The following is a 26,279-nucleotide window of genomic DNA, read 5'->3' on the forward strand; positions in this document are numbered from 1 at the left end:
ATTCGTGAATTGAAGCCTCTCAGAAAATGGTATGATATTAGGATGAATCACTCCATGAGGATGAAGAGACTCTAACATCAGTGAAGAAGAACTTGCAATAATCATCTGAATTTTTACTCTGGGCTAAAAACATTGATGCACAAACTTTCTTAATTTACTAAATATTCACATTAAATTATGGGATTTTGCCCTTTCTACCTTAATTATGCTATAAATGTGAAACGAGCGAAGAAGAAGAAAAAAAAGGATTGGAACATTTGCTGAAATTCTTCATTATTGCACATTTTAATAATTCTTACGTTAATAATGTGAAGCTTCCAGTTGAGTGAAGTCAGCCTAATAACACCCTTTCAAGGACCGCACCAACACTAAATATCCCTTCCTAATTTAACTTAAGTCAGATTTCATGGCTTGCCTAAGTTATTTCACAAAGTGGCAGGACATGTCCAAGCTGCTCCGATTCTTGGGGGAGGGGTGTCCTAATGCTCCTGGGGGGAGAGGACACAACCGAAAGTGGCATTTTTGCCATCATTTTTCATTTTTCTTGGAAGGAGGAGGGTATATATCTCCCCCATATATGCAAGCATAAATCTTGATCTCAGTGAAAGATGTTTCTCAAAATTTGAAATGGTTTGAAATAAATATTTATTAATTCTTACAACTCAAAAATAGTTCAAAAGTTTGATATAAACATTTATTAATTCTTATAACTCAAAAATAGTTGTAACAAATTACTATTCATTATGTTTTCAGTAATTTGACAGCATTGAAAATATAATATTTTGCCCAAACAGTTCCAAATATGATCAAATAAGTGAAAATTATAAAAATAAGCAACGCCACAAGAGCTGCAACATCTATCATATAGTTGAAAATGAGTGATAGCTTCTTTGTTTACTCTGATCGCAAGTGTGTATGTCCTTTATGACGTACTGCATAATTGACCCAGTAGATAAAAACGGCCAACGGCCTGTCTCGAACGTCCGTGAAAATGTGCCGCAATGCTTCCCTGTACCTGAGCGAAAAAAATAATTATAGGTTATTTGATAAAAAAGATTGAACGTATACACTCTCACCATAAGCCTAGTCCATAATCATGAGCTTATAACCATAAGCACCATAACCATAAGCCTAGTCAAAGTATTTTAAAATAGCCAATATGACAAATCAGGGGCGTCAATTTGCAAAAAGTAGAAATTTTTGGATTATTAACTTCATCCAAAACTGGGCTAGGATTTAAAAGGGGTCCCTTCTAATAATTTCAAATATACAGGCCAACCTTGAGGATTGACAAGTCATCCACACATTTCCATGTTTAAGAAAACTCATAACCATATCATTGCCACCGATAGGGATAAAAGTAGTCTAAAAAAAATACTCGGGTCGCTTCTAATAAGTTCTATGATACAGGCCAACCTTGAGGATCGACATGTCATTCACACATTCCCATCTTTGAGAAAACACATAACCATATCATTACCGCTGATAGGGATAAAAGTGGTCTCAAAAAATTCCTTGAGGATTCCCCCAGTGAATTTGAAGGGTTCTTGGAGTAGATTTTATACTTTATTAATTTTTTAAGTTATCTGTGTGTATTCAATCGAATGTATGTCTATGTATCCTGTGTGCATTAATACACTGTTCGTTCGATCACCAGGAACCTTTAAAAAGTTGTTGAGCACACTCTTGCGAAAATTTAAGTTGTAAATAGTCCCCACCCCAAGGCCCTCTTTATCTTTCAAATACTTTTCACGTTGACTGAAATTAGAGAACCCAGAACACAAATACTCGACAGTTTTTGAAGTTCACATTCTTCACACTTTCTCGATATTAGCATAATTATCCAACAGCACCCGAAAAGAGAGTCTGTAATCCTAACCTTTTTTTTTCAAATAAATTTGAATTGAAAAATACAATCAATGTTTAATTTGTGGAGGAACTTTCACCTGAGGAATTGCCGGGGGAGGATTTTCAAAAATTATACTCTTAAGTTTAAAAATACTATCCTTATTAAATGTAAGGAACTTTTCCTATAGTACCCTTTCTTGAGAATTTTCAGTCACGATGCAACGAACGACGGGTAAGCTAGTTCATTTATAAAATAATTTTTATTAATGTCCAAATCATTTACAATAAGATGTGTTTTTTTCTTCCTTTATAATTTAAAGAAAAAGATCAGATTCATGACTGTCACATAAAATAGCAATTTAACACGTCATTGCATGCTTCTTACTAGATTACTATGCCTTTCAGCTATGACACGTTAATAGTGGCAGTAGAATTGCACTATCTGGACTATCTTGTGATAACATTGCACCAACCAATATGCTACAGTTCAGTACATCTAGTCTACGGTGCCACAAATTTAAACTCCAAGGTAGACGTTTTTCAACTCGCCGAAAGATGAGCTTTCTTCAACCAGAGCTGTTCCTAGGGTTGGACAGTGGCGCCCGAGGAAAATTAATTACAGTCTCTCAATTACGATTTAAATATATGTATATTTGCCAAATCAAAGTTAAAGACTGGATCAAACCTGGCAAATTATCCAGCTATGGTAGCCTCCAAGCCATGGTGCGGTCTTCATCTGGGTCATCTGCGTATATCGATAGTAAATAGCCTACATATGGATGCATTTATAATAGAACTTGATAATTTTTATGGACGTTAACATACATTTTGGTTTTGTCCTTTCGTAGAGAATTGTAACAGGTTTGCACCTGTTCTTTTTTTTAGGTAAATTTATCTGACTGGTTAGTTTTGCCTAGTTAAAATAGAGATCCATCATAATTTGTTTTAGTTCACATTCAGTTTATTTGCCTAAATAGCAAGGATTGATAGTTAAACTCTCTGATTAGCTGCCGCGTGTCAGAGAACCCTATTGCATGGGTTTTAATTCCCTGTCTACAAAAATTCCAAATTTTGAATTTTCTTTTTGATGATCATGGGATCATGGGTGTGTTTCTTTATTTTAGTTTATTTTTTTTATGTTTGCGTGTCTAAGGGGTGATATATTGAACCAGCAGTCGTATAATATCGGGAGAAAGCTTATTTGAACACAAATTAAATTATATGTCACAAAGATTCTCACAAAGTGGTGTTTTCCACCATTTTATGGCACAAAACAGTAATTTTGGTCCAAAGAGGGCCAAAAAGCTATTAATTTTCTGAGATGATTCATCAATTTAAAAATGCTCAAATTGTATATATATATATATATATATATATATATATATATATATATATATATATATATATATATATATATATATACATGATCTTTCGATTTTAGAAGCTACAATGCCGCATTTCAAACAACACTACTACAGAGGTTTCAAGCTCCTATCAAGGAAAATTCCAAATTTTCTATGTTCTTCCATAAAGGATGATCACAGATGTGTGTTCATTTGTTTTTTCCCTGGGGTGATTTTATGGAGCAATGGTCTTAAAATATTTGGGGATGGCTCATTCAAATATCAATAAAAGGTTCTTAGTCAGTGGCGGCTCTAAGCCTGGGCAGGGGGTAGCTGTCTCCCAGTTTTTTGAATTCCGATATTAAGCTCCTTTCGTTTTATATTTTTACGCTCCTTTGGTATACCTTGCCCTACTACTAGTTCTAAATTGCTACTGATTCTGTATGCAGTTTTTAAGTGGCAAAAAAGACTGTCATAGTAAAGTGGCATTTCTCCCATTTTTATGCTCAAAACCACACAATTGGCCAGAAGAGAGCCTGAACGCTTTCGATTGAAAATTTCTATAGTTTTTCGGCTTAGAATTATTAAAACACTATATATGGATTCCTTCAGTTTCAAAGGCAGTAATGACACGTGATCTGATTTTGCCCAAAGCAAAAAGCTATCAAGCGAAAATTCCGAGATAACAAATCGTTCTGAAGATCTTGAAACACTGTATTGAGTTCTAATGGTTCTGATGATGGTTCATTACCTCCTAAAGATTCACGCAGTTTATAAAAAAAAAACATTGATCGAACTGATAAATTTGAGGCTTGCTAAAATTATGTAATTGCTTCTCACGAGGAGGGGGGGGCAGTTACCCCTGGTACTTCCTTTTGACGCTTGTACCTTTTATCCTTTCTATGAAATACTTTGTTAAAATACTTGTTATTAATACTTGTTATTAATAACTTATTTTTTTTCCTTGATAAGACTTGTTTTACTAACCTTTGGTGATGTTGTGTGCTTCTGGTTGGAAAAGTTGGCTTCACTGCAATATTTCTCCTGCTCCCAACATAGCTGCTCTTTTTGAAGCTTGCTTTTATGCTGCAAATGTAGGTAGACAAATAATAGGGACGCCATAGCATAGAGCTGTAAATGTCTCTGTGAATGAACACCAGGAAATGTGGAGTCGAGTCTCAGGGTGACCTACAAATAGGGATAAATGTTCGTTACTCCCCTTTTGCAGAACAAAATGCTAAAAAGTTGTACTCGTGAGAGCATATAGTAGTGCATAAATTAATAGCGTGAATCCAAAGAGATTTGAAAACTGGTGAGATTGGAAGCTGGCTCTAAAAATAAAAACGAGATAAATTCACTAAAGCCATCTATTGTTCGACAAACGTTGTAATTCTTTTGATTTCGAAAACAACGACGCTCGGTATAATTTTGTTTCTAGAGTCATTCCTGAAAATTTTCTTTCCTAGCTCAACTACTCTCCGAGATAGTGAAAAGTTTCTGAACCTTTTTTAAACCCCTTCTAGACATGTTAAGTCTTTTGAATAGTCAATAGCCCTGAACTGCCATTCAAGTATTTCCATTTACTTTGGATTGTAATAATATACTGGAGTGTATCAAGGACTTTTAGAAACGAAGTAAGCTGAAACAGTTGTACTACTAGTAGAAAATCTTTCAAGCAGATGTAACAGCTTGAAGGGACTCGGAAATGTTTTCGTTTTTTTGGTGAAGTTTGGGGTTTTAGCAAATACTAATGTTAGAAATATAATAGACATAGAAGTGAATACAAAAGAATTTTTTGGGGTATCTAGGACAGTTTTTAGACATTAAAAAGCTATTACTATTTATAGCAGAATTCCCAAAGCATGGCCAACATTTACATGCATATGATTTACACTGCAAGTTTTTGTAACAAAATTATAGAAAACATGAAGAAAATACGTTTTTATGATTCAAATTTTAACCCGTGAGGCCTAGTCTAGGTTAAATTGACTCCGAAACCCGCTGCACCAATACCACTATTACCCAGTAAAATTTTTGAGAGGCTTGGTCTTCGTTCAAAGGTATGGGTCATCTCCATGGAAAATTCACAATAAGAGCTGTTAATGGGACTTTTGTCCTATGTGGAAAAACTCTAATGTTTTGCAATTTAATTAAAGAAATTCAGTAAAATAATTAAAAACAATGCTCGTATTCACGATAGCTCAAGCGCTTATATTGAAAAAAAGTGTCATAATTATAAAAAGAAAACAAACCAAAATGAACATCAAAACTATGCTTAGTAATTAATTCATACAACTGGTCAAGTCAAAAATAACTCACTAATTAGTGAGTTGGGCCCTTTTATTCCACATTTCCCTGAATATGAATTATTTTTCTTTTTCCCAGTATTTTTACATCGCGAAAGCTCTGTGTGTTATGGGATCATAAGGAAATGAATAAAAAAAAATATTTTTTGTTGAATTTGTCTGTATTTTAAATCCCCCCGTGATGAAACCATATGTACGTGCCTACTAACTCCCTTAAAAGAAATAAGAGCTTTTTAGTATTGTTAGTTTGTCATGACCTTTTTGAATGAAGATACAACCTTTTATTTTTACGATGGAAGCTACTTTTAGTACGGTTCACAAATTGAAAACGGTATAAAGTCATTTCCTTTTAAAGGTGAAACAAATGTTGATCAACTTAACTTAGTAGGACAGATATGAATAAAGGTGTTAATTTGGCGGGCGGGGGGGGGGGGGGGAATAGCTCCCTGGATTAGTTTTTAACCACCACCTCCCCCCCTAAGCTTGAAAAATACTTTTTTTGTTTAAAACATTAAACCAATTAATGTTTCATGCCAATGTTTCAACCAATGCTGTAACAAGGAGAAATAAAATACCAGAAATAATGAAAGGTGCCATAGGTATAGAAATAACGACAAATTCTAAAAAAAATACTGGTAAACCTAAACACAAATTTACATGGCAATACGTCTGTAGGAAGGTAAACACTAAAACAAAAATAGAGAAAAATATAACAATCTAAACAAACCTCAATGGTACGAACAGTAATTTTACAGCAACAACCAAAGCAACTGACGCAAAGTCAGAAACTTCAAAATGTATCTCGAAGAAAAATTCAACCACGCCTAGCTTCTGGGAATGTCACACTTCAAACAAAATAAAGACTACATCCAAAACTATGTGACATTCAGGCCTAAAATTCCTCCCTTTAAAACTCGGGGCTAAATTCATTATTTATTTCCCAACAGAATTCCTAATTTATTTTCCTTTAAAATTAAATGTTCGAAGATTGCAAAGTTAAATTCTTTATTCTATACCATACAAGATTTGAGTATGGTTTCAAATTGTTTGTTGCTTTGCAACAGATTAAATGAATGTTTCTTTATTTCGCTAGCAAAAGAGATTCTTTTTTCTATAAAAAAAAGAAGTTTTTATAACCCCGACAAAATGCGTTTAAACTCCTTCGTTACAATTTATTATGAGCAGAAAATACCAGTTGTGTTGCGAAAGTGTAAAAATACCCGTCCTATTACGAAAGTGTAATACCTTTGTTAGAGGATATCAAACATCCCATAGTAAACGAGCATAAAAGAGGGCCGGAAAGTTTAGAGTAGATGTAGTAATATAGACATTGATGTAGGAGAGACAGTCTTAAGTTCAAGTTTGATGTGCTTTATCTGAATTTGTATAAAGTTTGATAAACGAACCTGCCAAGAGAAAGAAAACCTCACAAAATGTGAAAACATCAACCCAATTTCTGTTTGGCGATTGAAATAAAAAATGATCAGATAAATGAACAGACCTCAGTGATACAAAATCATATAGTTAGAAAAGACTCAAGACCATTAAAAGCTATAATTAAACTAACATCTTTTCAAATAACATTAAATGTTATTCACCAGAAAAAGAATGACAAAATTGAAAGAATGAAAAATATATTTACAAGGGCTCTATCTCCTTTTCAAAGTGAATTTGTCATTAACCCTCTAAAATTCGCTTTTCAAGGCTTTGGAATATTTAATGAGGAAATTTTATGTGTAAGATTAAAAAATGAAGAAATAGTTACAAATCATTTATACCCAGACTTGGAAAAAATTATTGAAGAGGCAAAAGAAAGTGGAATAAAATTTGAAAAACAAAGGCCATGGAAGCCCCATTTGACAATATTGGAATTGACAAAAAATCCCAAGCTGATGACAGAAGTCAAAAGGATTCATCCATCCTTAACATTTGAATACAACAATATTGACTGGGCCATTAAAAAGTAGAAATTGTTCAATTATGCTCGATGAATGGCCCTAAGAGTGAAAGCGGTTACTACGAAATAATTACCGAGTTCAGCTATGATTGCTTAACCCTATAGAGGCAACTGTTGTAGAAAAACAACACTGTACTCTTTGAGCTTAAACTGACATCTTGCCGTAAAAAAATATTGCTTTTAGCAACATCTTTTGATTTTGCTGAAAGATGGCAGTCGGTTGATGCCTTTGGGAAGCTGCTGTGTGACGCCTGGCCTAAACAGTTAGTCACTAAACCAAAGGATAAGAAAAACGAATGAAAAGGTAGGCAATTTCTAAGCCAGAAACGGGAAATAAAATGAAAAGGTGGGAGACTCCTTGTATGTCATATGTGTATAAAATATATACAATATAGAATTACTTTACTTGAAATTCACAAAGTGTGAAAGAATTTGGATCAGTGGCAAGATACATTTCCTTATGTTATAAAAATACAACATCGGACGATCGTAGCTCAAAATTGTGAAACGAATAACGTGTTCCAAAATACTTATGCGATAATAAACAAAAGATATTGTTTGTCTTAGGCTTGTGGTTGTTACTATTATAGACCAACAAATCAATAGGAATAATCTATATTATATTGTAGAAGTTATATAATTTTCATTTTCTTTCTAAATGGCGGAATCTTACGACAGACTAAGAAAACGAGCTCAAAAATTGCCGAATTGATGCAGAAGAGGCCGCCGAGTATATTTTTAACATTCCAGAAGACATATTGTTGGACTTGTCTGACGATGATGATGACGATGATCCAGACTTCCTGTCTCCAGAAGATCTTATCGATGATCCTGATGAAGACTTGTTGCCTCTACTGGACAATCCCCACTTCTTTCCGGAACAGGATGACACTGGCTAACACTGAACTCAGTGACGATTACTCTGTGGAAACTCCAGTCAGCAACAGCAATCGGGAACAGCAAGTACTGAAAAATCAAAGAAGAAATCGAAAGTCCAAGAAAAAAACAAAAGTAGAGATAGAAAAAGTTGATCTGTCTTGGAAAGGTGAGCCTCGCCAAGTTCCAGGCATCTTGGGGACTCCACTGAAATACTTTCAAAAATTCTTTGACGATGAACTTCTTGAGCTAATAGTTGAACAAAGTAACCTGTTTTCACTTCAAACTGAGTGATGCAACCTCTGCCTCACTGTCGAAGAGTTAAAAGTTTTCATGAGCATTATTCTACTATTGGGGGTGATAAGAGTTTTCTATTATCGAATGCACTGGGAAGCAGCTACCAGATACCCACAAATTGCCGACAAGACGGGCCGACAAAGATTTGATAATATCAAACTTTTTCTTCACTTCAACGACAACAGTAAAGCTAAGAAACCTGGAGAACAAGGATTTAACAAGCTATACAAGATTCGACCCGTCCTGGGTCATATCCGTTCCAAGTTTCTTGAAGTCACTCCCGAAGAACACCATTCAATTGACGAGCAACTGATTCCTTTCAAGGGGCGAAGCAACTTGAGACAATATCTGCCGAAAAAGCCGACGAAGTGGGGTATAAAAGTCTTCACAAGAGCTGGTGTGTCAGGTTTTGTACATGATTTTGAAGTTTATCAAGAGAAGGGCACTCTTGTTGAAGATGACATAGAGCCAGATCTTGGAGTCGGAGGCAACATAGTTTTACGTCTGATAAGACCTTGCCAGAAAAAATGAACTACAAGATTTATTTTGACAACTGGTTTTCAGGCTTGAAACTAATGAGTTTGCTCAAAATCGAATGATTCTCTTGTATTGGTACGTTGAACAAAGCACGACTGAAGGGCTGCCCACTCCTCACAGATGGTGAAATGAAGAAACAAGAGAGAGGAACTTCAGATTACAGGACTGACATTCATTCCGGTGTTATTGTAGTGAAATGGTTAGATAACAAAATGGTTTGTTTGGCTTCCACGTATGCAGGGATAACACCAAAGGGTACGTGCAGACGCTGGAACGTCAAGGTTAAATCCAGGGTTGAAGTTTCAAGGCCAGCCATTGTTTATGAGTACAATCATCATATGGGTGGCGTAGATTTAGCGGACATGCTGGTGGAGATGCGTGGAACTCATCTTCGGACACGAAAATGGTATATGAGAATCTTCTGGTGGCTTATTGACACAGCGGTCTGCGATAGCTGGCTATTTTTCAGGTCAGACTTCAAAGCGCTGACTTTAAGGAGAGACGAACCGATGATCTTGAGAACCTTCAGGTCTGAAGTTACTACAGGGTTGTATGCCTTGGCGCGTGTGATGCCCCAACTTAAACGTGGTAGGCCATCCGCAGATGTCGAAGCAAGTCCCAGCCCCATTCGAAGTAGCAACTGAATCCGACTGGCAATATCTGCTCAAGCCGATGGACTTGATCACTGGCGGAAAAAAGACTGACAAGCAGAGCCGCTGTAAAGAGTGCAAATCAGGATATACCACCTTTGAATGCGAAAAATGTGACCTTCCAAAGTGCCTTTCTGCCAAAGGCAATTGTTTTAAAGCTTTTCACACCAAGTGAAAGTGCCCCTTTTTTATACATTTGAGACGCTAATGTTGTATTTTTACAACGTGGTCTAAAATTGACGATTTTGAATCAATCATGCAAACAAAATATTTTTTGTCAATAGTCTTACCTAGAGATCACATGGGAAGCGTTTGAGATTTTTCCTGGTATTCGTTGTTATAGTGGCCTGTCAAGGGTTAACAACCATACAAAAGGACCCTAATTTATTAGAGTAGAAGTTGGTGTCTATCGGTAAGAACTAACAAAGAAAAATTTAACAAAGTAATAATTGTCAATAACCTTAAAAACCCAAAATAAAAATCGTTAGTTTACCTATGTAAATTGATAAATAAAATATTATGTAATACAAAGGAATGTAAATTAAGACCTCTAAACCATCCTTATTAAAACCGGTTCGTCCATCAGAATTTGGAGGATATACCAATATAAGAGAATTAAGAGGTCATCTCCTATATATTCTAATATCCTGTCCCTAAAGTAAAAGAAAAAAAATTGCCGAGGTATATTGGTCGAAAGCTATGACACAATATGTTATTGTGTTTCTATTCGACACAATTATACATCGGATTATAGCTTCTGGTAGAAAATATTATATGTAAAATTACAACCTCTAAACCATCCTTATTAAAACTGGTTCAGCCATCAACATTGGGAGGATATACCAATATAAGAAAATTAAGAGGTCGTCTCCTATATACTCTAATTTACCGTCTGCCACCTAAAGGTCGTAACTGACATTTTTTTCAAAAACGAGATGGCAGCAGCTTTCTATCTGTTTTTTTTTTCTTTTTCATATCCTGTGCCCAGAGTACGTAAATATGAAAGTGAAAGGTCCCAACTAAGAACGTTGAACAGACGTATGTGAAAACCTTGTCCCACCTAAAGGTCGGAAGTGGTAGTTACGACCTTTAGGTGGATCAGTTTTTGTCGGATCGTGTCAGTTGCGTCTATTAGTAAGTTGCGACCTTTCATTTACTGTCCACAGTTAAGCTTGAAAAGGAGTTTTTTCAATAAATTCTGGGCTAGCAAAAAGAAATCTGAGGTAAGAGGTGCTATAGTATTTATTTTATCAAGGAGGCACACTCGTGCCTCTTTAAAGAGGCGAACCACGACAATGTTAAGTCGCAAACGACATTGTCGAACCACGACAATGTTCCAGTGGTCGCAAAAGGATGGGGAGGGATGCATTTCGGAGCCCGAGCTCCAACTAAGAAACCTGCCAAATTTCATCCCCCTCCGACTTTTCCTTCATGGGGAAAATCTTGCTGAAAGTTTCGACCACCCAACCCCACCCCACCCCTTTAAAATTGTCCGATCGGGCTGAAATTCACAAGTTAAGGTCCCCTAGGGCCGAGGAGCTTATCCGCGAAATTTCAGCTTCATCCGATAACTCCTTCCCTGTTTTCCAGAAACCACGCATAGTCACTTATTGTTCATGTTCTCCTTTTTTTCCTCTTCGCCTACAGTTCACAGCCGACATCGGATCTGGGTGTACGAAGACTCATTCGACGCGGAATTCTCCGAGTAATTTTCCCTGAAAGTTTCGTCGGAAAATCTTAACCCCCCGATTTTTAGCTTAGAAAAACCCATTTCCCCATTGAAGGTAAAATTTTCTCTTGTAATAACATCACTTGTTTGAAAAATTCTTACACTAACAGCAGCTTGGCGCAGCGGAAGCGTGCTGGGCCCATAACCCAGACGTCGGTGGATCGAAACCGCTAGCTGCTAACTTTTTAAAATTTGTAAAATTAGGTAATTTTGTCAGTTTGAATTTATTGATACAGAAAGGGAGAAAATAAGCAGCCCCCCAACTGCCTCTCCTAATTCCTGTACGTTTTAAGGTTCGACTTTGGGACGCAGCCTCTTTAACTTTTTCATATTATTTCTTGAATAACCTAACTATGCAAACTCAGTTTTCTACAAGAAAAGGTTGGGTAACACCAGATAATGCCTGACTGGTCACCTCTGTTTTGTCCAATTATTTTGTATTTTATCCAGAAAATATTTGCAAATGCAAGATCAGGAGTACCTACAAATGTTTTCGAATGCATGTTAGGTTGCCTAGCAAAATCTCTATAGGCTGTGAGCAAAAATACCTTTGATTTTACCCTTGCTAAACTGGAACCTTATCTCTTGCTTAACAAGGTCTACTACCTAGTGTAGGGGAGATCTCCTGCCAGTAGTCTGAGTCAGTATTCAGAAAACTGGGCTGGCTTATGTGTTTACTCACATCAAGTAACAAAGGAAGAAGTGCCTGTCCTCCACTCACTTCATTATGCAAAAAAGCCAACCCAGTTTTCGAAACATCAAGACTCTCCCTTAATTTATATTAAGTGAATGGAAACGAAGTATTAAATTTCCAGCGTTTCTTTTCAAATTGACCTAAATTTGCCATTCCAGGGATTTTCCATGACTCGCGGAGTGTTATCAACCAAAGACATTTTGGACCATCTCGATGACATATCAGATGAAGACCTGTCAGGTGGCAGTGATGGTGATGATGATTGGCGTCCTGAGCTCGAGCCTGAGCCTGAAAGCGATGATTCTAGTTAAAAAGAAGTTATAGAAATATCTGCTAGACCCGGATGCTCCTTCTGGATCAGTGGGAAATGAGACAGAAGCAGAGACTATCGCGGAAAGTATACGTATACCCCCTGCAGTACTTGTAACAGAAAATGCATCTTCAGGCCATGGTAGCTGTCCCTTAGTTTTTGACGCTGAAGAACAAGTGATTGAGGTCGTGGTGGTCTCTTCCACTTCAAAAGAAACTAACCTTACAAGGAAGAGGAAGAGGGCTGCAGGGGAAGAATACTCGTCACAGAAAACTAACAAAACTGTGGAAAAACGTCAGTGGAAGAAAATTACCTGCAAATGCAGGTTTTTTCATGTAGAAGCATAAGCGAGGAAGAAATTCAAAAATCTTTCAGCGATTATTGGGAGCTTGGAAGACTACATGGGAATATGCATACACAAAAACAATTCATACTGCAGCATGTTGTGAAACGCTCAACTAAGAGAAAGATGGGAAAGACGAATAGGCGAACAAGTACATTCGATTATTTTCTAACAGTCACAGGTGAAAAGAAAAGGGTGTGCAAAGCCTTTTTTCTTGGTGCCCTAGGGCTCGGAGAAAAGTTTGTCAGAAACTGTGTTATGAATACCTCTGGGGCAGGCACTGCTTCTTCAGATAAGAGAGCTGAGACAAGCCCCCAGAACTTCAAAAAAAAGGGTAACTCACGAACAAATTGATTTTATCAGAAAGCACATTGAAAGTTTCCCTGCAGTCGATTCCCATTACTGTCGAGGAAATTCAACCAGGCTGTATTTGGATGCGCAACTTAACTTGTCTAAGCTCTACAGACTGTATCTCGAAAAGTGTGTCGAAGAAAGAAGAAGACCAGTATCAAGAAAAGTGTACATTAAAGTGTTCAAAACAATGAACAGATCTTTTCATGTTCCCAAGAAAGATCAGGGTCCAGTTTGCACTAGGTGGAACTTTTTGCTGCCTGCAGAAAAATTAGGTGAAAAAGCAAATTATGATGCACATCTTAGGGCTAAAAGGGCAAGAGAATTGAAAAATGAAATAAAGGAAAAAATAAATCAGTGTGAAGAAGTCTTTGAGTCAGCGAAGCTTTACAATGTTGACTAGCAGAAAATGCTTGAGACACCGAAGTCGGAGGCTGGACCAATTTTCTATAAGCGCAAACTGGCCATCTACAATCTAACTGTGTACGACCTCAACTCAAGGGAAGGTATTTGCAATTTGTGGGACCAGACGTATGGCAAGAGGGGTTCAAATGAAACTTGTACAGTTCTGTTCAACCTAATGAAAACAAATGGTGACGTGAGAAAGTTCTATTTTGTGACCGATTGTTGTGGGGGACAGTTTAGGAACCAGTTTATGGTCGCTATGTATGTGTTTTTGATAATGACCCTGCCAAATGTCCGGGAAATAAACCATATTTTTTTAGAATCTGGGCATAGGCAGCAAGAGGGAGATACAATGCACGCTTGCATTGAATGGGCTGCCAAGAACGTGCCAGTTTTTACCATCGAGGGTCGGCGGACCATCTGCCTTCTAGCACGGATCAACCTTTTTCCGTACATTGTGAATGTTATTGATGATCATAAGTACTGGTCGGACTTTCACCAGCTTGGAGAAGATCTGATAAAGAACAAGAAAAAGTCAACCGACCGTACTACTGTTCTTTGGAACAAGATCAATTACATTCGTGTCTGCAAAGACGCTCCCAGCTTGGTTTATTTCAAGTATGATTTTGAATCGAACTTTAATTCGTTTGATATTAGAATGGGAAGTGGAAACGCCTCTGAGTCCAAACTGCAGCTCAAGAAAGCTTATCCAAAGCGTCTGCCTCTTGCTGCTGCCAAGTACAAGGATTTGCAGGATCTTTGCAAGTCATTAGTTATTCCTCGAATCCATCATGACCTCTACAAAAATCTGCCATATTCCAAAGTGGTGAGAGATCCTCTAGAAGAGCCTGATGTTGAAGACGTGAATCAACAGGTTGTTGACGATGTAGCAGAGTACTAATTTGTGCACATTACAACGTATTTTGATTAAAATTAGATATCGGATTGAGGGTCTTAAGTGACTGTAGGCACATATTCTTGTCCCACCTAAAGGTCGTAAATAGCAGTAGCCTATAAAGCGAGGGGGCTAGAGATTTTTTTACAATGGTGCTGTATAAGTTTGCTATTTTCATTGAATGTACGAAAATATTGATAATATCAAGCAAGCTTGCAAGTTTGAAGGTTAAAATTTCTGTCTCCTGTAAAATTATAATATTGTCAGTTACGACCTTTAGGTGGCACAACGTCGATTTTTTATTAGACACAATTATACATCAGGTATATAAAACTTTTGAACCATAAAAATGTTGACCAGAGCAAACCTGTAAATGCCCATTACGGAAGTTAGGATTTGATGTATATATAAACCCGAAGATTTCATGTATCCAACTACAGAAAATGGAACAGCTTATAGTTTCAAGTCCATCTCTTTTAGAACTCACTAAGTCTTTCTTAAAGTCTGAAGAAGTCGCAGGGTATAATGATTAATTTGTTGTCTTAAGATTTAGTGTTGTTCTTTAGTTTCAGTTGAAAAAATTGTTCTTTTTTATTTATTTCAATTATAAGGCTTAAAGATCATATAAAACAACAAAAAAAACATAAAAAAAAACATCTATGTTATTTCCAGAGTTATTACAGCTGAACTTGCTTGTTTGCTGTTGATGGGATAAGGCTATTGCATTGCTTTGAGGTTATCTTCACATTGATTTAAACCCTCTAATGATAGATGTATATTTAAAATTACTTGACAGATTTTCTCCAGTTCCTAAAATAAGTCTTTCTCTCTGGGCATTTCTAATAGCGCCATTTTTTTTCTCAAGTAGACTGGCCCGCCATCTATATTGCCAAAGTCATATAGCGCCATCTTTGTTTCTATTTCATTAAGGTACTGATTTTTCTCAGAACAAGTAGAAGAGAAGGAACCCCCCGGAAGCGCCGTACTGTACCCGCCGGTATTCAGTTACCCGTAAATTGCGGAGAATATGTGAAGGGGTCCGTACGCTTCCCTTGTTCCTGGGTGATTTCAGTAACTTGCTTCAAGCATGGGGGAGACTATAATACTAAATCCTGTGTTGAACTACATATCGCATTCAATGACTAGCGTGATAAAGAGGGAAGTATTTTTGAAACGAGCTGTAGAGTTTTTGATACTCAATCTTAAGGGCCAAAGAATTGTTGACTAAGGAGGCCAAAACTGGTGATCAATTTACGAAATACGTCCAAGATGAGGACAATTTAATGGATATTGCTAAGCTATTTGCAAGATGTGCTAACGAAAGAATAGAACTTCCTAAGTGTGTTATATTTGATCCTCAAGAAGTACCGGTCAGTGGAGCAGAAGTAGGCCCATGTGTTATATCGACAGTGAATGAAATGCGACGGCAATTCTCGAGTTTTCTCGAGCTCTACAACCAAGTTCCAATCCCGTGGCCTCCCGGCAAATCTGTAAGTGACGGAAACCAACCCAATCCTGCATCATATAGACTTTCTCCACTACCCTATTCCGTAGTTCTGAAGAACCCACCCCCCACTACCACGCCAGAGGAACGAAAACAATTGTTGATTTTTGAATTGAAAACAGGTCGATCTGAATGGCGGCTTGTAGTTAAAACGAAGGTCAAGGCAAACAGTATTGCCTCTTCTATCAACCAGAAGTCGCAAAGTGCAGAGGCTAGGGTAAAATCCACAGCTTTTATAGGCGTTATCAAAAATATTCCGACCACATATTATGCCGACAAGGTGAAAAACTGCGTTTCAGGTTGCGAAAGGGCAGAGCAGTGTGGTAGAAGTCAAACCTATAAGTTGTACTTTTCTTCCCGCATTCAGCTAGCTCTGGTTATGAAAAGTCCGGCAAAACTAGAGTTTGAACGTTTTCCGATTGAAGAATTTGTGTACCTTCTAAAACGATGCTATAACTGCCAGAAATTCAGTCATGTTTCAGCGGCGAGTTCCGCTCCCCAGGTTTGTCCCCGTTGCGGTGTCCTAGGCCATACGTCAAATGCTACTATCCCCTGCACGAAACCAATTGGCTGTGCAGCATGTAAATTGACAAAACATACCTGTCAGTCATTCCAATGTCCTGAGATGAAAAGGCAAGTTGGAAAGCAAAAACGCTTCGATGAATGAACAGCCTGCAAGTACTAAGATCGTGTCGTGGAACATGAACGGAAGTGTGTCTCACAGAATCCCCTTAATTGAAGAATTATGTCGGCGAGGCAATATTCTATGCATCGAAGAACATCTGCTGACAAGTGATAGCTTCAGCCTACTCAAGTTTTCAGACAATCATACATTTTATTTTGTCCCAGCAAAGTCTCGTCAACGTGGAAGACCCTCAGGTGGACTAGCAATCGTATGTAGTTCTGCAGTTGATTCTGAGAGTCTTCATACAGCTGAAAACTTTATGGTTATAAGAGCTGGGAATCTTGGGATCGTCAATGTCTACCTCCCCACAAACTAAAGCGACGAAGAATCAGATAACCGATTTTCAAAGGCAGTGTATGCTCTTGCAAAATGCTTCAAGACTATTATGTTGTCTAAACTGGAATGCGTTATAATCGGAGACTACAACTGTGATCTAGCCGACGACTCGTCTCCTCGGTCCCACATAATCCTAAACACACTGGAAAATTGGTATCTTGTGCTTCCAAAAGACAATGATTTTACTTTCGTACACACTAGTGGTTCAGTCTCAAATATAGACCATGTCATATGCATATTAAACGTGAGTGGCACAGTTGGCAGGCTAATGGGAAGTCACTCTACCGATCATATCCCCATTGAAGCATGTGTTAATGTGTGTTTTCCTAAGGAAAAAAAGGTATTCACAGTGGTACGAAATAAAGGATTGGTTAAAGGCCGACTTCCCTTTTCATCAGACGGTGCTCGACAAGACGCTGAAGAAGATCAATGTTCCATATAATCTCCTACAAGCCAACGTGCAAAGGAATATCCAAGAAACTAAAATACAGGTCAATAGCTTTTGTGCTGAAATCACTCATGCACTACTAACCGCAGAAAAGGCTGCTATTCCTGTTAAGAAAATTCGTAGACATACTGAAATCCTTGGGTTGTCCAGGAATCGAGAGCTAGTGAAAGCGTGTCAAGATGCTAAGTTTTGGTTCTCAGTATGGAGGGAAGGCGGTCACCCAAAATCTTGTATGTTGAATTGTCTCCGTGTACAAACAAAACGTAAATTTGAGAAAGCCCTCAAGCAGCATCGTACAAATGTGAAACATGAATATACAGAGAATAATCAACGATCCAAGTCGTTTCTGGAAAGATCGCGTGAAAGACCGGGAAGAAACGCCCAAGTCCATGCCTTGTGACCCAAACGACTGGCGAGCCTACTTTACGAGCTAATTTAGTGCCCCAGATCCCAGTTTAGCAAGGCCATATATCGAGCAACTTGAATCTGCGCTATCGAATTCGAGTCTTCCAGAATTTACCGTAACTGTTTCAGATGTAACTCTAAATGTCTTTAAGTTGAGAAAGAAAAAATCGCACGGAGTTGGAGGTTTGTGTGCACTTCATCTTGTGACTGGTACTCGTCTTTTGTACGAAATGTTAACATTATTGTACCGGATCATATTCGTAGTCGGTATTCTGGCCGATGTTTTCTGTAGAAGACAACTTACGCCCATCCTGAAAAAAGGGGAGCCAGCTAATATATGCTCCTCCTTTCGCCCAATTACTGTGTCGCCAGTTGTATGCAAGCCTTTTGAAATACTTATATTGCCGAATGTTAGAAACTGTTGTCAAATGCCAAACTACCAGTTTGGCTTTACAGTAGGTCTTGGTTGCACTGATGCTGTCTTTGCCCTTGCTGCTATTCTGTCTGATTCTGAGGCACTGGGTGACCCATTAGTTGCTGGTTCTTTGGATGTAAGCCGGGCGTTTGACTCATCGGTGTATGCACGGATCCTTTTAAAAGCGTATAAACAAGGGCTAAATCTCTGTATTGTCAGAGTTGCGTATTATATGTACAATAACCTTAGAGCACAAATTAAAATACCCTCAAGTCCACCTGAATCCGTTGTTGTACCAGTTCGTAAGGGGTCAGGCAAGGCTCAGTTGTGTCTCCGACTTTGTATAACAATAGCGTTCTGCCGGCACAAGCCCAGGTGCTTACGTTTTGTGTTTCAAAAGGGATCGATGTTTCGTTGATGACTTATGCTGACGACCTACTTAATTTGAACAGATCTGCCGATCGAATATCGAAAAATTTTGATGTTTTGAGTAGGGAATATAATAAAATAGTTTTATCATTTAATGTGTCTAAATCGGCTGTACTGTTCTTCAACGCGGGGTATTATGAGAAAGAAATTCCTTTAGGTGATTCAGCTGTTAAGCCAAGTGAGATCATTACCTAGCTTGTTTTAACAATCGTTCGAAGCTTCTACTCGACAGGAACGTTGCATGTAAGACACGTAGAAGCAAAAACCCAGATTGCTTACGGAACAATCATTGGTAACAGACATCAATTCTGCCGTAGATTTCTTGCATCGCTGTATAATGCCATTGCCCTCCCACATGTACTGTATATTGCACAATTTTGGAAATATTTGTCGTCTGCCAAGTGAAAAAAGTAAGAGTTCTGTTTTCCGATTCGGGAAGTTCCTTCTGAGACTTCCTCCGTGGACAGAAACTTCTATATTATGCGTAATTACGGAGTGTCCAATCCAACAGTTTGTATTAGCCGGGTCGTAGAGAATTTCCTTGAAAAGGCTAAGGGAAGGACGAGCCCGTGGCTGCTATCATGTGTTAGTAGTTTCGTTAGTGCACATAGTGTGTGTTTACTTATGGTTATGTTCGTATTGTGATTTTCTTTTCTTTTTCCATTCGTACTCCGATGTAATTCCAGTGAATTTTCGGGTAATAAAAGTACCTACTTACTTACTTACTTAATATTACATGTAAATTAAGACTTCTAACATTTACTGAGTATTTAAAAAAAATTAGAGCAGTACTCTTGTATTCAATGCCATGATATGTAGTTAATGGCGAAATAACAATCTATTAGATATTGCTCGTTACTGAATGCTATATACATTGTTGTCACGTGTAAGTTTACTTATTGAGAACGTGATCCTGCCAAGAAATTCTCTTATAGGAACTGGCATACTGCAGCACAGACCGACGACTAATAATGGTCAAAAATCAAGAAACGAGTAACATCTATGGCTATGAATGATCAACCACCGAAAAATGCCTGAAAAATCACATCTTATGTTTTATCCAACAGCTATCAACGAAGACAGAACACCTCAATAATACCAGTCAAACAAACTAATGCTGAGTAAAACCTTAAGAAGTAAATTGAGGAAACAAGACACCTACCACTCTAATGCAGACCCTCAGCAAAAACTATGAACATCGAGAGATTGCCTGCAATTCAAATTATAATGAAACGGCAAAATTGTCAACAGAACAATCATGAAGATTGAAGAGAACACCGTTCTCTTCAACGAGTGATCAAACGATATAACTCGTAAATCGACACACCAAGTAAGGATTTGACAACTAAGACAATTTAACACATGTTTAACACACGTTAAGAACCTTAACAACTTGTCAAGATTTTGGACAGTAAAAGTATTATGAGGTAAAAAGCTAAAACTTCCATTAATTTGAATGAACCATAATTAAACCAAATGATATAGCGATAGGGCATAGACATGGAATATTATAGCAAAGGTGTGAAAGAAAAATGAAAAGAGATGAAAAACTCAATAATAAATATTGAAAAAAAAGTACCAACAGTGATTTATGAAACAAACTTATGTGAATATGCCAGTAGTGAAGTACAGAATGTTTAAATCTGTGTTTGCAGTTTTATATATATATATATATATATATATATATATATATATATATATATATATATATATATATATATATATATATATATATATATGTATATATATATGTATATGTATCTCAATCGATGAATCTCCGGCTCGTATGCTTCCATGGTCTCTGCTAAATTCCGTTTTAGCCGCCCCCTCCTTGTCAGCCTATACAACGCTACTGTTTTACCTCATATTCTGTACCTGGCACCATTTTGGAAACTATTCTCGAAGGCTGAACTGTCTAAAATCCGTGCGCTTTTCTTCCATTTTGTTAAATACCTCCTACATTTTCCTCCCTGGTTTAGAAACTCAATCCTCATTAAAAAGTATCACATAATTGACCCTCATGTTGCAGTTGAAAATTTAATCAAAAGACACAATATTAAAATAGTAGATCACGATTGGTATAATCTCCTTTTACAATAGATCAGTTTTCGTTTTATTCATTTTAGTGCTATTTTGTTTGCCCTTTTATTAGTTGAGTCTCTTTCTAGTTATGTCTCTTCTGATATGTTCTTATAAATTTTCTTATATTTACTTGTTCCTGCTCCGTCTTTTTCATTTTGTATGATTGACGGGTTTTCAAAAAAATAAATAAATAAATAAATATATATATATATATATATATATATATATATATATATATATATATATATATATATATATATATATATATATATATATATATATATATATATATATATATATATATATATATATATATATATATATATATATATATATATATATATATATATATATATATATATATATATATATATATATATATATATATATATATATATATATATATATATATATATATATATATATATATATATATATATATATATATATATATATATATATATATATATATATATATATATATATATATATATATATATATATATATATATATATATATATATATATATATATATATATATATATATATATATCATTTCCTTGATTTTTATCTAGGTCACATTTAAATTAATAGTGAAATTTTGACATAGTGAAAAACTTTGAATAATTGTTTAGTTTTAATATAGATTGTGAATTGGTAACTCAAACACATGAGAGCCAGAACTGAGGTAGGATAAGCTTGTTCTGGTGTTACTTGGTTGTTCTATATTTGTTTGTTTTTTCATAGTCTTATATTTTTGGGGTGATACCTAACACGGGGAAACCATAGGGAATTTATGGTAGGCACGCCACTTGCCTGGGTAGAGAATTTAAATTGCCGAAACCCTATAGGCAAGTGTGTATTCTCGTGATGAGCCCTTGTGTTGGGTTGCTGCCTCTGAAATTTGTTTTCTTTTATGTTTGGTAAATGATGACTTATACTTACTGACGAAACGACTGCCTGTCCATGGATTATTCTATATGGTTGATTGTGTAAGGCTATGCTGTTTGACCTATGTGATTGTATGGATGAGTAGGATTAAGGCCTCATTCAACTGCTGATCTATATTAATCACTAATGCTGGAAAAGTCTTCCTTTTCTCCTTCTGTCTTCATTTTTTTTTTATGTGTGTGCTGTTGCACTGGTGATTTCTCTTTTCAATATATTTTTTAAATCCATTTAGCGTCACCAATCCACAAAAGTACACCAATCCACTCCAATAGTAGGTTCAATTTTAGCATAGACAAAACACAAATAAAAGTAGATTAAACCTTTGGATCAAATAAAGTAACAACCAAATAACAATCTGTTGGGTAACATGTGGTGTAAAGATAAAATTAATTACTAATAAAATAAAATGCGACAATCATTGACGAAGACAACTATAGAAGAATCATACTCAAATGGTAACAAATTCCATGAATTGTTAAGCGAAGATACTTCAAAAGGAAGACAGAATAGATATAGAAAATATCTAAATGCGAATTCTAGACCTCCTCAGAAATTTGGACCTCCTCAGAATCCTAATTGATCAAGGGGAGCAACTAATACAAACCTCCTGATTTGGCGGCAATGCAGTAAATATTACCTTTGGCAAAATTCTACAGATAAATAGCTTCCACAAAACCTTTCAATTAAGACTCCATCATTACAATATCCTTAAAGAAATAACAACAAAAATGTTCAAATCAAACGATTTCCTATACAGCATAGACGACAATTATGTCTTAACTTTTGAGGTGATGAGGAGCTATATGATAGATACGCTAATTCTAACCATAAGACCAATACCCCTGCATAACACTAAGAATAATTTCGCGTAATTATGTCGCACAGGGATTAGGAAATTTAAATAGGAACCTCAGATCTAAACAAAGCGTTGAAAGAATTACTTTCACCGTCCAACCTCATAAAATACTAAGCACATTTAAAAATAAATATTTACGATTTTCCAGAAATGTTATCAAAATCCAAATTGAAGGAAACAAAAAAAGCTAATGCTACTCCCACACCCGAAACACATACAATTATATGCATCAAAAATTAAGAGATGATTCAGATCCAATACTTTTAGTTTTCGAAAATTGTACAGAAAAAAAACAATAACAGATATTATTCTGGTTTCTATAAAAAAAAAAAATGTTTTTATGACTCCGACAAACTGCGTTTGAAAATCTTTGTTACAATTTATTACGAGCGGAAAATACCAGTTGTATTGCGAAGGTTTAAAAATACCCGTCCAATTGCGAAAGTGTAATACCTTTGTTAGTGGAGGTCAAACATCCCATAATAAACGAGTATATAAGAGGACCGGAAAGTTGAGTAGATATAGTAATATATACATTGATGTAGGAGAGACACCCAAATCTTAAGTTGAAGTTTTATGTGCTCTATCTGAATTTGTGTTTAAGTACTGAAATTAAATTGTTGGTATTTAATCGCTCTTGTTTATGCATCCAGACACCAAGCACAATTCCCGTGGTCTTTAGGTAGGCTCTCAAGGGAGTCTACACGACTTGAGAGACCCAAAAATTACTAGGACGATTCAGTCACCAAGAACATCTGGGTTTATTAACAGTAAACTTCAGTCCTAACTCCTCTCCCATTTAGCTCCCACGACATCACTTTAATTTGAATATCGCATATGTTATATCAATATTATTTCCCCCAATATTCAAAGATAACTCACAGCTACATCCATTACAAATCCCCCCCCCCTAACAACTAGATATACCACCTCAATAGATATGGAAGACATCTTCCCCACAACAATACGATATACTGACCCAAAACCAATTGATTTGGATACCTCAATTGCAGAGACTACTACAAAAATCCTCCCTGACATATTAAGACTACAACGAAATCGCTAATTTATACTAATTTAACAAAAATGCTAATTTAATACAATTCAATGAGACAGTTCCTATCGGTGATACTAAATATGGTAGAACAGAATTCATGGATAGAGACAAAAAAATTCCCAATGACAAATTTAGAAGGGTTCTGAATAATCGACGGTAAAATAACATGTGCAAGACAAGCAATGGCAAATGAACCAACAAAGAATGATTTCGAAGTTCTCCCAGTTATCTAAAGAAAATGCATTGAAAATATTTACTCACCTAACCTTCCTATTATTATATAAGCAAAGGCTGGAAGTGTTATTTGAATTGTTTAATGCAGAAATACAAAAACTCAAACAAAGCACAACAAGGATCTTTGAACTCTTTTTTCGCAAAAGTAAATATCGTAGGTTAACAAGCCTAATACCATCATCAACCAGCTTGGGACTCGCTTATTCGGTTTGACCACCGAAGAAGAGTTAGTTATCCTAAGAGAAAATGCAAAAAGACTAAATACAGCCATGAATACAACGCTCCATGTACCAAAAATATAAGCGAGTATAGACAACTATTAGAAAGAAAAAATTGAGACAATTTCCAAAAAAAACAAAAAGCCGTTAACAACATGAATTATTTAAAAAACGAAATAGATAGTTATTTCTGATATTTTAACGATGATTTCAGGTGAGATAGTAGCTATGTTATTGCGAAATCTGGCTACTGAGGTAAGTAAGTTCGAGTTCAGACTATTTGAACTAGCAAAAGGAACCCTATCCTACGACTTAGTAGACCCCCAAAGCTTGAAAAATACTCTACATGAAATAAAGAACCACTTAACATTTGGTCTCCATTTGCGAGTAGAACCAAAAGTTGCAAACTTATTTTATATTATACCAAACTGAAGGTGCATATCACCAAAATTAATCAACAACTTTTCGCAGTGGTGACAATTCCTCTAATCAATAAACAGTCCATATACAATTTATATAAGATATCTACGTTTCCTGTTAACATTAAAGAAACTAACTCCTTCATGAGCATTGTACTAGAAGCAGAATACAAGTTGATGAATACAAGAATACAAGTTGATAGAAGCAGAATACACTGATCAGGACAGAAAAAAAAATATGCACTAGCAAACGTACAGGAATTAAAAAAAATGCGTCTCATTCAAAAACATTTTTTCTGTAAGAATCCATACTTAGGGTTGCTGCTTGTATGTTGGAGACACTTTTTCAACAATTTTTAATCCTGACACAAACAGTAGTTTTAAATTTAATTTACTTGGAAAATAATTCTATCTATGTTCTTTGCCAACTAGTATGCACTTTCCGTCTTTTCATTTATTTAAATTGTAAGAGCAGAAGTAGTAATAGTAGTATTCCCAAAAGTTTCAACTTAATATCCCCAGTCGCTCTCGATGTATTGTGCAAGTGTCCTAACCATAAACACAATCCCTTTTATTTGCTTTAAAGCAACATTTAGTTGTAAAGCATAATAGATCAAATGGATAATTGTGGGAGGTTGACATGCCTAATATCCCTAAGGACATAGTTTCTACTATGCTGAACAAATTGGCTGTCTCAAAATTTTTACTGTATTTAGGTGTAAAATAAATGGATTTGAGAGATGGGCTTATTACCCTCCAATTTATTTTTACGCTAAAAATAGCACCAGAACTTTTAATTTTGAATCGAATTACAGCCTTTAAAAAGTTCATGATATTTCTAGCTATTATAGAGTGGTGCTGCGATTGACATTGCTTATAAGCCCTTTTGCATATAGAACTTTTGTCGCTTGTTCAGTAAAGAGCTGTCTAATTTTAATTACTTTTGTATAAGATACCTGATGGTTTGATTTGTTCTTTTTTAGACAATCTACAAAATATCTCGACGATGTTACGATATTTTCAACGCACAATTGGCAATGCCCAGATGAATTGAAGCAAGAGTTGAAGTGTTTTATTTGTATACCTATTGTATTCTTGTATCTTCATTAGCTTCGTAAAGTAAACAAATTCAAGCCCAGCTGTTTTCCGCGATGGTTACATCACATTTGCTAGTGCTCTCTCCTCTTTGGATCATTTGATCATAAAATATAAATTACGGCGTACCTATTTTGGAAATTTCTCCTGCGTATGTCTCCTTGTACTTGAAAATTTCTTTGGTGTATGCCTCCTTGTAAGTGAAATCAAATAATTAGTAATCAGTATGACAAGACAAAGCCGTTCCTAGATTTGGTGGTACCCAGTGAACAATTAATTAAAGAAGCTTCTTTCTGACTCAAAAATCAGACAAAAAAAATGTGAATCAAAGTGAAAATTTGATTTTTCCGTTTCCCCCCTAGAAACGGCTCTGCGACATCCCCCTCACATCCCCTTTATTCAGTTAGTTCTTTTGGAGACCCTTTGCTCAGACCTAATATTGTTTTGAACGCCATTATTCATTTATAATGTGAAAATAGGATAATGCATGAAAGATCTTTTTCTAAAAGAATTACAGCAACAAGTTATTTCTAACTCCTATGAAGTTCTAATAGGAAGCACGAAAAGAGAAACATTTATCAATCTAAGAAATGATCAATGGTT

The 26,279-nt window shown here is 36.1% G+C and overlaps 1 protein-coding gene across 8 annotated transcripts in view; it reads right to left on the reverse strand.

Moving 5' to 3' along the window:
• Nucleotides 1–494: 494 nt before the first annotated feature.
• LOC136043420 (uncharacterized) overlaps nucleotides 495–26,279 on the reverse strand; it is a 181,506-nt gene continuing 155,721 nt past the window's right edge. For 6 of the 8 annotated variants that reach the window (XM_065728327.1, XM_065728326.1, XM_065728331.1 and 3 more), the window contains 2 exons: nucleotides 4,179–4,379; nucleotides 495–1,015 (listed from right to left, as the gene is read on the reverse strand). The gene's annotated coding sequence lies outside the window, so the exon portion shown is untranslated. The remainder of the gene's footprint in view (nucleotides 1,016–4,178; nucleotides 4,380–26,279) is intronic. The other 2 variants (XR_010621612.1, XR_010621611.1) reach the window with 2 other exon arrangements.

Source organism: Artemia franciscana, unplaced genomic scaffold, assembly GCF_032884065.1.
Source record: "Artemia franciscana unplaced genomic scaffold, ASM3288406v1 Scaffold_588, whole genome shotgun sequence".
Taxonomy (NCBI): domain Eukaryota; kingdom Metazoa; phylum Arthropoda; class Branchiopoda; order Anostraca; family Artemiidae; genus Artemia; species Artemia franciscana.